The 12,734-nt window shown below is 47.5% G+C and overlaps 1 protein-coding gene across 2 annotated transcripts in view; it reads right to left on the reverse strand.

The window, feature by feature from the left end:
• The window catches only part of ldlrad4b (low density lipoprotein receptor class A domain containing 4b), a 142,143-nt gene extending 129,898 nt beyond the window's left edge, over positions 1-12,245 (reverse strand). The window contains exon 1 of one of the 2 annotated variants that reach the window (XM_037453077.2): positions 12,068-12,245. The gene's annotated coding sequence lies outside the window, so the exon portion shown is untranslated. Of the gene's footprint in view, positions 1-12,059 lie in introns of both variants that reach the window. The other variant, XM_037453076.2, reaches the window with a different exon arrangement.
• Between the last annotated feature and the right edge of the window lie 489 nt (positions 12,246-12,734).

The raw sequence follows: 12,734 nt of genomic DNA on the forward strand, positions 1-12,734 counted from the left end.
GTCTTATTTATCTAGTTTCCACAACAAAGTGCTCAGAGGTGACTCAGCAACTCTAGTCCACAGCTGCAGGGACCTCCATGAGTGGACTGGCTGATGAGGCAAAAGAACAATTCAGCCAACAACACAAAAAGGCAACCTACCTTCAGGTTAAGCACGAAGACACCCTCTGGACTCTTTGATAGGTCCAGAAATGAATACAAAGCGATATTAAAATAGGAAGGGCAAGAGACAGGGTGAGGGACAAGAAGAGAGGGGGGGTCAGGGGGGGGGGGCGGTAGTCCCTTGGCATTCCTTGGTATTCACAAAGACTCTCTGCGATTAAAGCTGTGGCTACACAGCCAAGGAAAGCTCCTTGAAGGTCTTGGCAGCGACTGGGAAGCTGTGTCTCATCCACGCCGACACACACACACACACACACACACACACACACACACACCAACCCGTAACCCCCGACTACGCCAAGGCGGTTGTGTTATCTCACATTAGCGCACACCGGCCTACCTGAGCCTACACTAACCCACGGCTGACTCATTTACACACCGACAGTAGACCAAAAGGCTTCATTTAGTGCAGCTGCCTGGTAACGCTTCTTTGAAGAAGTACAGATATACTTTCAATACAGTCATTTTAGACACGAGATACTAATTAAATGAACTCAATTATTCACTGGTAGAATAAATCTGTGAATTCTAATGAACTGATGGAAACATACTGTAACCAATCAGTTAAACTGAAAGTAGACAAGTTTTATGAGTCGTTTTTATCAAGCGGTGGCAGACGTCAAAGTTAGAAAACAATAACAACAAAAGTGCACTTAGTATGCTGTAAGCTCGGTGGGCCGTGTATCAGCTGAGCACTCTATGCCATGATATATCTATCTACATTTTAGGTTCAGAAGGTGAACCCAATTGTGCAGGGTCTTGCACTTACACTGACTGTACTGTCCACCAGGGGGCAACTCTTCTGGTTGTACAATGACTCTACTTCTCTCTTGATTTCTTCCCTCAGTAAAGATTGTAAACTCAAGTTTTGAGTCTTCTTCAGTAAAGCATGATGTTCATTTAGTAAGTTATGGTCCATTTAGACTCAATTAGATCATCATTAAGGTAGTATGGTTTACGGATGAGATCCTGTAATTGACAGGTTTCACCAGAGCCGTATGTGGCATCTCTTCCTCACTCCTTCGCATCCCAATATGGAATCTTTCATCCATTTGCTGGGAAAAAAACAAGCCAGCATGGCGATGGCACTATTCTAAGATGGTGGTGCCAAAACCCCAAAACTCTTTATACATCTCTAACATAGAGACAGATGGGCTGAATCTGATTGGATAAAAGCTGTCTTTAAAACAAGCTGCAATGGAAGCAACAGAGCAGCACAGGAGCTAAAGGAGGAATGAAAAATAGATCAAATAATAATATATTATTATTATAATAATAACATGAATATGTATATCCAAATGAACTCTGTGGTTCTGTTTAGGTCAGCAGAGGAGGCTTAGCTGGGAGCTTGGTGCACAGGGTGGGCTGGTCACAGAGAGGTCTTGAGGTGGACGAGAGGTGTCCTCAAGCTTGAAGGCTGCAAGAGGAGAAGCCCGGCAGGGGATGTGCAGGGCTTTGTGCGGGGAGAGAAGGAGAACTACCAGGAGCAGCTTGTGAGAGGATTTGCCCGCTTGGCTCCTCGTGCCACGGTGTTTGGCCTTGTCCAATGTTACATTTATTAAAAATAGGGCGGTGTGGGACTCGTTACAGAATGCCAACTAACAGATTTTGTCTCCTGATTTAGAAACGTTTCTCTTGTCCTGAGGGCTAAGAGGACGTCATCTGCTAATTTACATTTGTGTGGCATCAGCAGACCTCCTTTGAGAGCCTCTGCAAGTTTCCCCAAGTCAAAGAACTTCCTGATTCCAAGCGAGGATTCAATAAATATGACACAAATTGCAAAAACACCTCTTATCAGATTTGCATGATTTGTATGAAAAACCTGTGTACCAAGACGTTCACATGTCTAGGCCTGACATTTGAGGACTCAGAGCCTGCATTAAACACTATTCAAGTACATACATATATAAATAATGAATGTCTGAATACATGAATCACCAAATGGTCTTGTACAAAGCGCAGCACACAAGGCCTGCCGACCCATTGGGGCTTTTAGTAATTTAGTTGCGGCACAGTAAGAAAGCAGGTTAGAATATACGTTAGCACAGGTTTGGTGAACACAAACAATCAGTCAGGAAACTGCCAAATCACCTCTTTCACTTTCCCTTAAAAGCGAGCGACCCGTGGTTGTAAAAGGAAAAGTTGGAATGAAATGTTCTGACAGAAAGAAACGCTTTTCTCCTTGAATGAGTCACGGTCGGCATCTTTTCAAATTCCTGCCTTCCCCAGAAGATTTAGTTAAGTTGGGTCATGGTCGACGTCCATAAAGAAACACTGAACTAGCACTAGGACGGTGTTTTGCACCTCTGAAACAGAAGGTCCCTGACACCAAAGCGACGCTACTCTTTGCTCTCAGCTTCCGCAGCGAGTTCTCAGAAAACGAGGCGCGGGTCTGCGCACATGAACACACGCAGGAAAAAAAAGGAAGGAACAACCTTGTTGAGAGAGAGAGAGAGAGAGAGAGAAAGAGCAACAACAGCATGCTGCAGAAGCATTGAGGCCGTCTCATCTTGTCTTGTCTTTGGACAAAGCCACTTGGTGTATTCCAAGGCATCAGATCTCTCTCTTTTTACGTAAAACACCTCTTCTGCCTGTGATGAGGCCAGCCACGTCATGGGAGGGTCACAAGGCCTGGGAGGATGCATCAAGTCAAGGATCCAGATTCATATCCCGCTGTGTAAACATATATATATTACATCACATCACAAAATCCATTCATGAAACATCTTATCATGCAGTCCGTGTCCCCACTTAAAAACACAAGTGCAGGTCATCCCCCCCCCCCCCCCCCCGATTCGAGGCCCACGGTCTTAAAGTCTTCCAGCCCATGAGCCGGATTTAATCATCAGCGTCTCACCCTGGGAGCCCCGGCTCATTAAAGTGCTCTCGTGTCACCGGAATCAGGTCGTCTCCCGGCTGCTGCCTTTAACAAACCTCTGCGCCAGACGGGCCCGTCTCCTGCTGAATACCCTGCGAGTTCAGCCGGAGTTCACTCCACCTTCAGATTATTATTCGGGTTTTTTTTATTTATTTTTTAGGTTGTTAGCCTGTGTCTCCCTGCAGAGGCTGGTCACAGACTGCATCAATAATGCAGAGACCACAGTCTGCTAACATCTCAGCTTTAGCGAGTGGTCTGCCACGACAACACAGCGCAAAAAGAGACACAAAGGCCGGCTGGAGACACCCCCGGAACACGCTAAATACACGCTACAATACACACAGTCACAATGAGCGTACACACACACAAGCAGACCCCATCAGGAGCGTGCCTCTGCAGCTCTCCCTCTGTCTCTCTGTGCAGGAACTGAACTGAATAATGAAATCACTACTTAGGCTTTGTGGTTTAATGAAGCTATGCAAACAAGGGGGAACTTCATTAGAAAGATTCGAGGTTTAAAGTCGTGAAAGTCGCTTAGAGAGTAAAACACCATCAAATCGCTGTTTTCAGCAATTTCGTTCGGGTCGTTTGGAGAGCTTCTCAACAACTTGATTTCCGGCTGCAGTTGGAGGACGGCTCCTAATCAGTGTGGGAACCGCGCAGACGTCAGCCACGCGCCGGGGACTTTGTCTTCTCCACAGCCGCAGGGCAGTGAGATCTGCCGAGTGGGTTTTCCCGGAGAAGCAAAAGGCTGAGGGGAGTGGAGCGAGTCCTGGTGGAAAGACAACCGTGTTTTATTCATGATAACCGTCCCGGGGACGGGGACAGCAAGCAAGTCCTCCTTCATGAATGATGTAGCAACGCGTCCCCCCCCCCGTAGCATGCATGTCAGTGTGCGTAGTTACAAGAAAACAAACAGAAATGAGATGAGACCAATCAATTACACAATCCCAAATATTGGTTCATTTGGGACGCTGCATGTGGTATGTGTGCTATGGTGTAGCTCAAGGGCCAGTCAGCGTGTTACTGAAGACAATCACGTGTGTCAATTCAAAATATGACCGACAGATGACATGTACTAGAGAGAAAAACAGTGTGGCAGAACTCTTATGGAAGAGCAGTCAGTGACTTTATAAAGACTTGATCCACAGCAGAAAACATTACACCCTCTTATTTGGTTCTATTTATTGGTCTTTTAAGACTTTTAGACTCAAACCTAAATCTTCAAAAACCCAACATGTGCGCCTTTCCCTGCAGATCACAAACAGCAGCAGCAGCCTGGTTATCGATTGATACCGTGTTCATTTCACATGCATGCTGCATGTTGTACTAGCAGGAAGCAGCCGCTATTGAAGCGACCAGTGAGCGGTGTACGGAGCGGATCTCTGACGTCACCGCGTGAGCCTTTTTCTAATAAATGCTTATTTTGTGCTGCACAACTATAGTTAAGTCCACACAAGGCTGTAAAGGACAAAAGGCATGACAGTATGCTCTCCAGTACCACAGGGAAGTCAGCCATTGCTGTCTGCCAAGGTTGAGCACATTTATTGATTCGTAATGTTGTCAATTCTAATTGTTCATTTATATTATATATATATATATATATATATATATATATATATATATATATATATATATAGATATAGATATAGATATATACCAGTCTGAAAAATATCAACTCGGAAAACTCAAAATTCATCCATTCGAGTTCATTGAGGAAAAGACAGTATCAATCACTGCCTTTCATTAGTCAAGAGCAGTGTAATACTAGTGTCCTATTATCTGTAACCAAGCAACCAACACTTAACAGGCCTGGTATATGGGAATAGTCAGGGGATCTTTTCAGCTTTGCTAGTATCCTTTCCCTTTATGATGTGGACGTAGATGGGTACTGTTTTTAATCAAAAGGTAGAGCACTCGGAGAAGGGTACAACACAAAAAGGCTAATTTGGGCATAAAAAAAAACTTTGATTGGAGCAAAGGCCCTTAAAGAGTGTCTAAGTGTTAGTGTGAGTAGTCGTGCACTGTTCCATGCGCCATGTGGGTGTTTCTAAGGTCCTTAAAAAGACACCCAACATAAACATATGGACACTTTAACCCTGCAGCAGCATGCAGTAAACATGTATTCAATGTGTTTTACTGCTGTTTGTACTGATGTGCTGTAAACCCGTCCTCGGCTTCTGGGGAGCGTCCTCAACACCAATATGACGCAGTACTTCAGTTAGGGACCAACTCTAAAGTCTCAGAAATGTCTCGGTCCAGAGTATGGCGTTCAACGTCCAGGGAGAACTGGGAACTTGTTCTTTTCTTGTCTCAGGAATACTCTGATGTATTCTGCTGCTGCTGCTTGAGGGTAGACTACATAAGTATAAAATCATTGCATTTATTATCAAAAATAACTTTTCTTAAAGTACGGCAACAAAAAGTCTTTTTTTACCATTGGCATTAACTACCATGTTCTTACAGGCCCACCGTGCCGACTCTTTATAGGGGTTGGAAATGCCAGCATTGTGACTGAGAAAAAGCACAATAAAACATCTATGCTGTACAAAAATGGCAAAATCTCACAAAACAACTTGAGCTGCCCATGAAAGCGTGTCGGAGAATGAGCAGGACCACAGTCTCTGGCCCCACTTTTGCAGCACGGAAGAACACACCATGTTTCGGCAAATAACTTCTTCATCAACTCATCACGCGGCGCTGACTGGGGATCCAAAATGAGGCTGCGGCGTTCCTCCGAGGGTTCCCGCGCAGGGCCCTTTGATCTGCCGTTTGAGCGGCGCCTTTTCTCCGGATGCATTCAGTCGGAACCCAAACACGCTGCTCGAAAAAAAGAAATGGGAAAAAAACTAAATCTAAATGGTTGTAAAGTGGGAACGTTAAGAACGGTTTCCTTTCTCTGGCTGCAGTGTGAAAAATCTTGCTTCTGGTGCTCTTTTAAGGATATGGATTTTTTTTCTTCTTGTTCTTTTAATGGATTGCCAAATGACTTGTAAAGAAAATTTTGGAAACAAGCTGTTCCCCCCCCCACCCAAGAAACTTCTCAAGTTAATGCAGAGCAGATTAGATTGGGAAACTGAGCTGCTAGCGTAAACATAATGAACTTTTTGGTGATTAATTATACAGCAGCGCAAACGATCAATTCCAGATGATTACATGAAGGAAACGGCTCCCAGGAACACAGCAGAGCCCACTCGGAGTGAGGCATTCTGGGTCACGACACCATCGACCCTCTGTGAAGTCACGTACGCAACACCACACAATGCATTTGTTCATACAGACACACACTATCCCACGTGCACAGGCCAGACAAAGACACACACACACACACGCGCACACACACACACGCTCCAGCCAGTTGTTGATAATACAGCCTCATTTGTCTCCGAGCTTATAGTGTCGGTGGAGCGATGACGCAAGACGGGCAAAGACGAGTGCCAGCCTGCACCAGTGTGTGTGTGTGTGTGTGTGTGTGTGTGTGTGTGTGTGTGTGTCGATGGCTCAGCCAGATTTAAGCATGTGTGTGTGCATTCAGAAGTTGTGTCTGTCAGAGTTCAGGTTGGGGATGAGCCGTCGGCTGCAGACAAGCCCAGTCAAGTTACCCTCCCCCTCCTCCCCCTCCTCACCCCTCTCTGTCTAACACACACTCTCCCTCCTCACCCCTCTCTGTCTAACACACACTCTCCCTCCTCTCCCTCCTCACCCCTCTCTGTCTAACACACACTCTCCCTCCTCACCCCTCTCTGTCTAACACACACTCTCCCTCCTCTCCCTCCTCACCCCTCTCTGTCTAACGCACACTCTCCCTCCTCACCCCTCTCTGTCTAACGCACACTCTCCCTCCTCACTCCTCTCTGTCTAACACACTCTCCCTCCTCACCCCTCTCTGTCTAACACACTCTCTCCCTCCTCACCCCTCTCTGTCTAACACACACTCTCCCTCCTCTCCCTCCTCACCCCTCTCTGTCTAACGCACACTCTCCCTCCTCACCCTCCTCACCCCTCTCTGTCTAACACACACTCTCCCTCCTCACCCCTCTCTGTCTAACACACTCTCTCCCTCCTCACCCCTCTCTGTCTAACACACACTCTCCCTCCTCACCCCTCTCTGTCTAACACACACTTTCCCTCCTCACCCCTCTCTGTCTAACACACTCTCTCCCTCCTCACCCCTCTCTGTCTAACACACTCTCTCCCTCCTCACCCCTCTCTGTCTAACACACACTCTCCCTCCTCACCCCTCTCTGTCTAACACACACTCTCCCTCCTCACCCCTCTCTGTCTAACACACACTCTCCCTCCTCTCCCTCCTCACCCCTCTCTGTCTAACGCACACTCTCCCTCCTCACCCTCCTCACCCCTCTCTGTCTAACACACACTCTCCCTCCTCACCCCTCTCTGTCTAACACACTCTCTCCCTCCTCACCCCTCTCTGTCTAACACACACTCTCCCTCCTCACCCCTCTCTGTCTAACACACACTTTCCCTCCTCACCCCTCTCTGTCTAACACACTCTCTCCCTCCTCACCCCTCTCTGTCTAACACACTCTCTCCCTCCTCACCCCTCTCTGTCTAACACACACTCTCCCTCCTCACCCCTCTCTGTCTAACACACACTCTCCCTCCTCTCCCTCCTCACCCCTCTCTGTCTAACGCACACTCTCCCTCCTCACCCCTCTCTGTCTAACACACTCTCCCTCCTCACCCCTCTCTGTCTAACACACTCTCCCTCCTCACCCCTCTTTGTCTAACACACACCCCCCCTCCTCACCCCTCTCTAACACACACTCCCCCTCCTCACCCCTCTCTAACACACTCTCCCTCCTCACCCCTCTCTGTCTAACACACTCTCTCCCTCCTCACCCCTCTCTGTCTAACACACACTCTCCCTCCTCACCCCTCTCTAACACACACTCCCCCTCCTCACCCCTCTCTAACACACACTCTCCCTCCTCACCCCTCTCTGTCTAACACACTCTCTCCCTCCTCACCCCTCTCTGTCTAACACACACTCTCCCTCCTCACTCCTCTCTAACACACACACTCCCCCTCCTCACCCCCCTCTAACGCACACTCTCCTTCCTCACCCCCCCCGTCTAACACACACTCCCCCTCCTCACCCCTCTCTAACGCACACTCTCCTTCCTCACCCCCCCGTCTAACACACACTCCCCCTCCTCACCCCTCTCTAACACACACTCTCCCTCCTCACCCCTCTCTAACACACACTCTCCCTCCTCACCCCTCTCTAACACACACTCTCCCTCCTCACCCCTCTCTGTCTAACACACACTCTCCCTCCTCACCCCTCTCTGTCTAACACACACTCCCCCTCCTCACCCCTCTCTGTCTAACACACACTCTCCCTCCTCACCCCTCTCTGTCTAACACACACTCCCCCTCCTCACCCCTCTCTGTCTAACACACATCCTCACCCCTCTCTGTCTAACACACACTCTCCCTCCTCACCCCTCTCTGTCTAACACACACTCTCCCTCCTCACCCCTCTCTGTCTAACACACATCCTCACCCCTCTCTGTCTAACACACATCCTCACCCCTCTCTGTCTAACACACATCCTCACCCCTCTCTGTCTAACACACATCCTCACCCCTCTCTGTCTAACACACATCCTCACCCCTCTCTGTCTAACACACACTCTCCCTCCTCACCCCTCTCTGTCTAACACACAATCTCCCTCCTCACCCCTCTCTGTCTAACACACACTCTCCCTCCTCACCCCTCTCTGTCTAACACACACTCTCCCTCCTCACCCCTCTCTGTCTAACACACACTCTCCCTCCTCACCCCTCTCTGTCTAACACACACTCTCCCTCCTCACCCCTCTCTGTCTAACACACACTCTCCCTCCTCACCCCTCTCTGTCTAACACACACTCTCCCTCCTCACCCCTCTCTGTCTAACACACAATCTCCCTCCTCACCCCTCTCTGTCTAACACACACTCTCCCTCCTCACCCCTCTCTGTCTAACACACACTCTCCCTCCTCACCCCTCTCTGTCTAACACACACTCTCCCTCCTCACCCCCCTCTGTCTAACACACACTCGGCCTCTCGCCTCGGGAGGTGAGAAGCTGCTAATTGGCAGAGGGTGAAAGACGCACACAGACAGACAGAGTGTTACAGTAACCCTCTCACACACACTTGAAGGAGAGGCAGAAATTGACACGCTCGGGGACAGATGGACGTGGACGTCTGTCTTCCAGAGGAACCATGTAGCCGGGGCTAATAATACACACGCGCTGACTTTCTGTTCAACTTTGGGGTCTGGTTATAATTTGGTGATGTGCTGCCTTTTGATGGTTGGTGTATTAATAGACTCCATCGTCGTGGCTTAGTCCCATCACAGCTTAAAGAGTGTGCCCTTCGGTCTTAGCAAAGGTCTCAACAGGATTAGTTTATGCACTATTTTCTGTATGTACTATACATTTATCTTGCATATGACATTCAAGATGTTTTGAATTATTGCACATATTTAGATTTTGTTTTTTTATATAATCACTTACCACGTTGGGAAAGTGAGTTCTATTGTAAAACAAAATTCAAAATTGTTCTAGTGTCACCTGATTGAAAGTCTGAAAATGACATACTGTAGATGTGATGAACCGCTGATACAGCTGTCAGGTCACTGCACAAGAGAAGAAAACCATCAACCCTGAATACGGAATGTGGAGAATCGGGGTCAAAGACTGATTATCTGTACATGAAAATGTGCCATCCAACGCTTTGATAAGTGGGTGGCACTTTACTCATTAAGGGGCTGGCTAGTTGGCTATCTGCTGTTGGGATTCCTGATCCCCCCCGAGTTGGTTGATGAGAAGAATCTGACATGTCTATCAATTGAAGTTAAAAGGTTAACATTTATTTAGAAGAGACAAAGATACATGAGCAATTCCCGCAGATATCTGGAGACACTTTGGCGCATCGAACAACAAATCCATCAGAGAGTCCGTCAGCGGTCAGACTGTGAACCCGTTTATTCCGCCCCACCTTAAGAACTGGTCAATGCTGGCTCGTCCAAGGCGGTGATCACACAAGCTGTATCTATTCTGATTTATTATCCTGTTTTACCATAAAGGTCCTAAGACACACCACAGCATTTTTTCAGAATTCTAAAGAATATTTTTGCTTCAGAAGAAGTCGCCCCCTGCTGGTAAGTAAAGAGAATGCAGCTTTTAAGACACACGTCACAACATGTAATACAGTCAAGTTCAAAATGAAAAAAATAAAGTAACCATTTCAACAAACTTAAACAAAAATAGCGTAGTTCTTGATGTTAGCTCCGGCTGATGTTCAACACTGTAAGACCATTGTTTATTTTACATGGGATTGTTCCATGTTACCTTTACCATACAATTTACTAATATTGTAGTATTTATTTCACCCATATACTTCCCCATTATAGATTTTACAATAACGTGGGTATGTTGATCTGTGTGGATGGGTCAAGGCAAGTCAAACCTCTAGACATCTTTGTTTAGACGAACACAATTAAACATTATTTGTGGATGTTTGTCTGCCGTTGGTGAAAAAATGTGACATCTGTCAGAAGGAACTTGTGTGGCTAAAGCTTCCCTCTATAGTGCAACTAGTGCAAACTCCACAGGGTATCGGCATATTAGAAACATCCATAGAGAAGAAGTTATGGTCTCTACATCTAATCTAAACTATTGCAATTTTTAGAACTCTGATTATTATTATATCTTCATTCAATTATTTGACAGAAATTCCACCAGTTAAATGAGCATGAAGCTTTTTTTTTTCTGTAAAAAATAATCAAGCTCAGAGTAACTCCAAAGGCTCATTTTTAACTTGATTGGAGAAGAGGGCTGGGCCAGTCCCTTCATCAGCAGAAACAGTGCACCGAAATGCATCAACATAGATGATTGGCTCTTAAAGCATTAATGTGTTATTTGCCTTGAAATACACCTAAACATGCACAGCCATCACCATCATCAATAGGCCTCCTCTCGTTGCACGCAACCCAACAGGCTCACGACAGCACACGCTGGGGCCGCTAACCCTAACAGAAACAAGGCACTACTATACAGGCTAAACAATTCTCCTTTACCACGTTCACATTTAAAATTTTAAAAAAAGAGTCAGTATTCAAGTTGATGTAAACCCAATTAGTGGGACTAGTGCTTTGCCACATTCAGATTAACGGTTATGTGTTAAATTTGGTTTACGGGTTGGTTGCATGGCAACACAAACACTTGGTGGATACCAAGTCCAACCAGTTTAATGATGAGGACTGTGTTACGTCTAGCTTCACCACCACCAGCATCATCATCATCATCATTCTCCTCCTCCTCCTCCTCATCAACACTCCCTACAGGTGTCCTGGAGTAGATGGGCAGAAGTAGTTTTTTTATTTTTATTTAATGAGACTGGTAAAATGATGTCTCCTCCAACCCCCTGACATAGTTTAACACCACACTGTTCTGCACCACTTGGCCGCAGGTGATGCCAACTGGTGACACCTCGTCCTCATGTATGCCACGTGCCTCATTTGCATAAAGGTAACCCCCGCCCCCGGCCTTAAAAAGTGAGTGGCAAACAGCCAGAGGTAACTATTTGGTGTGCCGAATAGCCGTCTAGTTCGCTTATTCATCACTTTCAAATAGGACAGCTCGTCAGACAGAATGGACACGCTCGCGTCTGTCGCCTAGTCGGAAGGGGGGGGCAGCGGTATCCACCGGGGAGAGGGGAGAGGGGGGAGGGGGGGCAGGGTGCCGTGGCCCCGGCGGATGGAAGGCACTCAGGGCTAGCCTGCTTGCTGCTAACTTAGCCCACGTTAGCTTAGCTCTGCGTTTCTGGCGCAGCTTGAAAAGCAGCCCAACTCCTAGAGAGCAACTTCAACCGGCCGACCCCCCCTCCCTCCCTCTCCCCCCCCTCGCAGACAGCCCCGAACAGCGTCTATACACATCAGCTATAACAAGCAGATCATCCCCGCAGCCGCCCACGTCTACATTAATATGCATTTAAAATACACGTACAGGAATACCTGCAGCAGGGAACGCGTCGTCCGGGGCCGCCTCTACCTGTGAATGCAGCCACTGACGCGTCTGCTCGCGTCCTAAAGCCTGTGACGTTGTGTCGCTAGACGTCCAGTCCCACTGCTTCAGTGGTTCCCAGTCTGGGGAAGCAAAACAGACGCTCAGCCCCGCTCCTGCACAGTGCGGGCCGAGGGGGCTGCTTTGGCGACACCTGCAGGCCTCGTTCTTCATAGCAGCCGAGTGGGTCCGCAGCGGGACACCTCCGGTACACGACTCGTGTCGTGGATTTAAAGGCATTCCGAATTTAGTTTTGCAGATCAGATGAATCATGAAAATGAAGTAGTTTTAATGAAATGTAGAGCCGTGCCAGATCACATACCAATTTAATAGAATACAACCTTAAACTGAATGTATTGGTCTGGACTTCATGGCAAACCAGGCAGGAGCAATGTCATGAAGCCTTTTGTTCCCCTCCCCCCCTTTAGAGCCAGTGTACACCCCCTTCAATCGGTCTGTACGCCCTTCCATCGGTCTGTAGTGGCCCTCTGAGCGCTTTACCGGAGCGCGACTGCTGACTAAGGGCTCTCGCATTTTATGCAGTGCAGGCCCCAAAACTCTGGAACTGCTGATGTCAGGTCTGTTTAACATATCACTACTTTTTAATATATTCTTAAA

Source organism: Pungitius pungitius, chromosome 11 (assembly GCF_949316345.1).
Source record: "Pungitius pungitius chromosome 11, fPunPun2.1, whole genome shotgun sequence".
In the NCBI taxonomy this organism is placed as follows: Eukaryota; Metazoa; Chordata; class Actinopteri; order Perciformes; family Gasterosteidae; genus Pungitius; species Pungitius pungitius.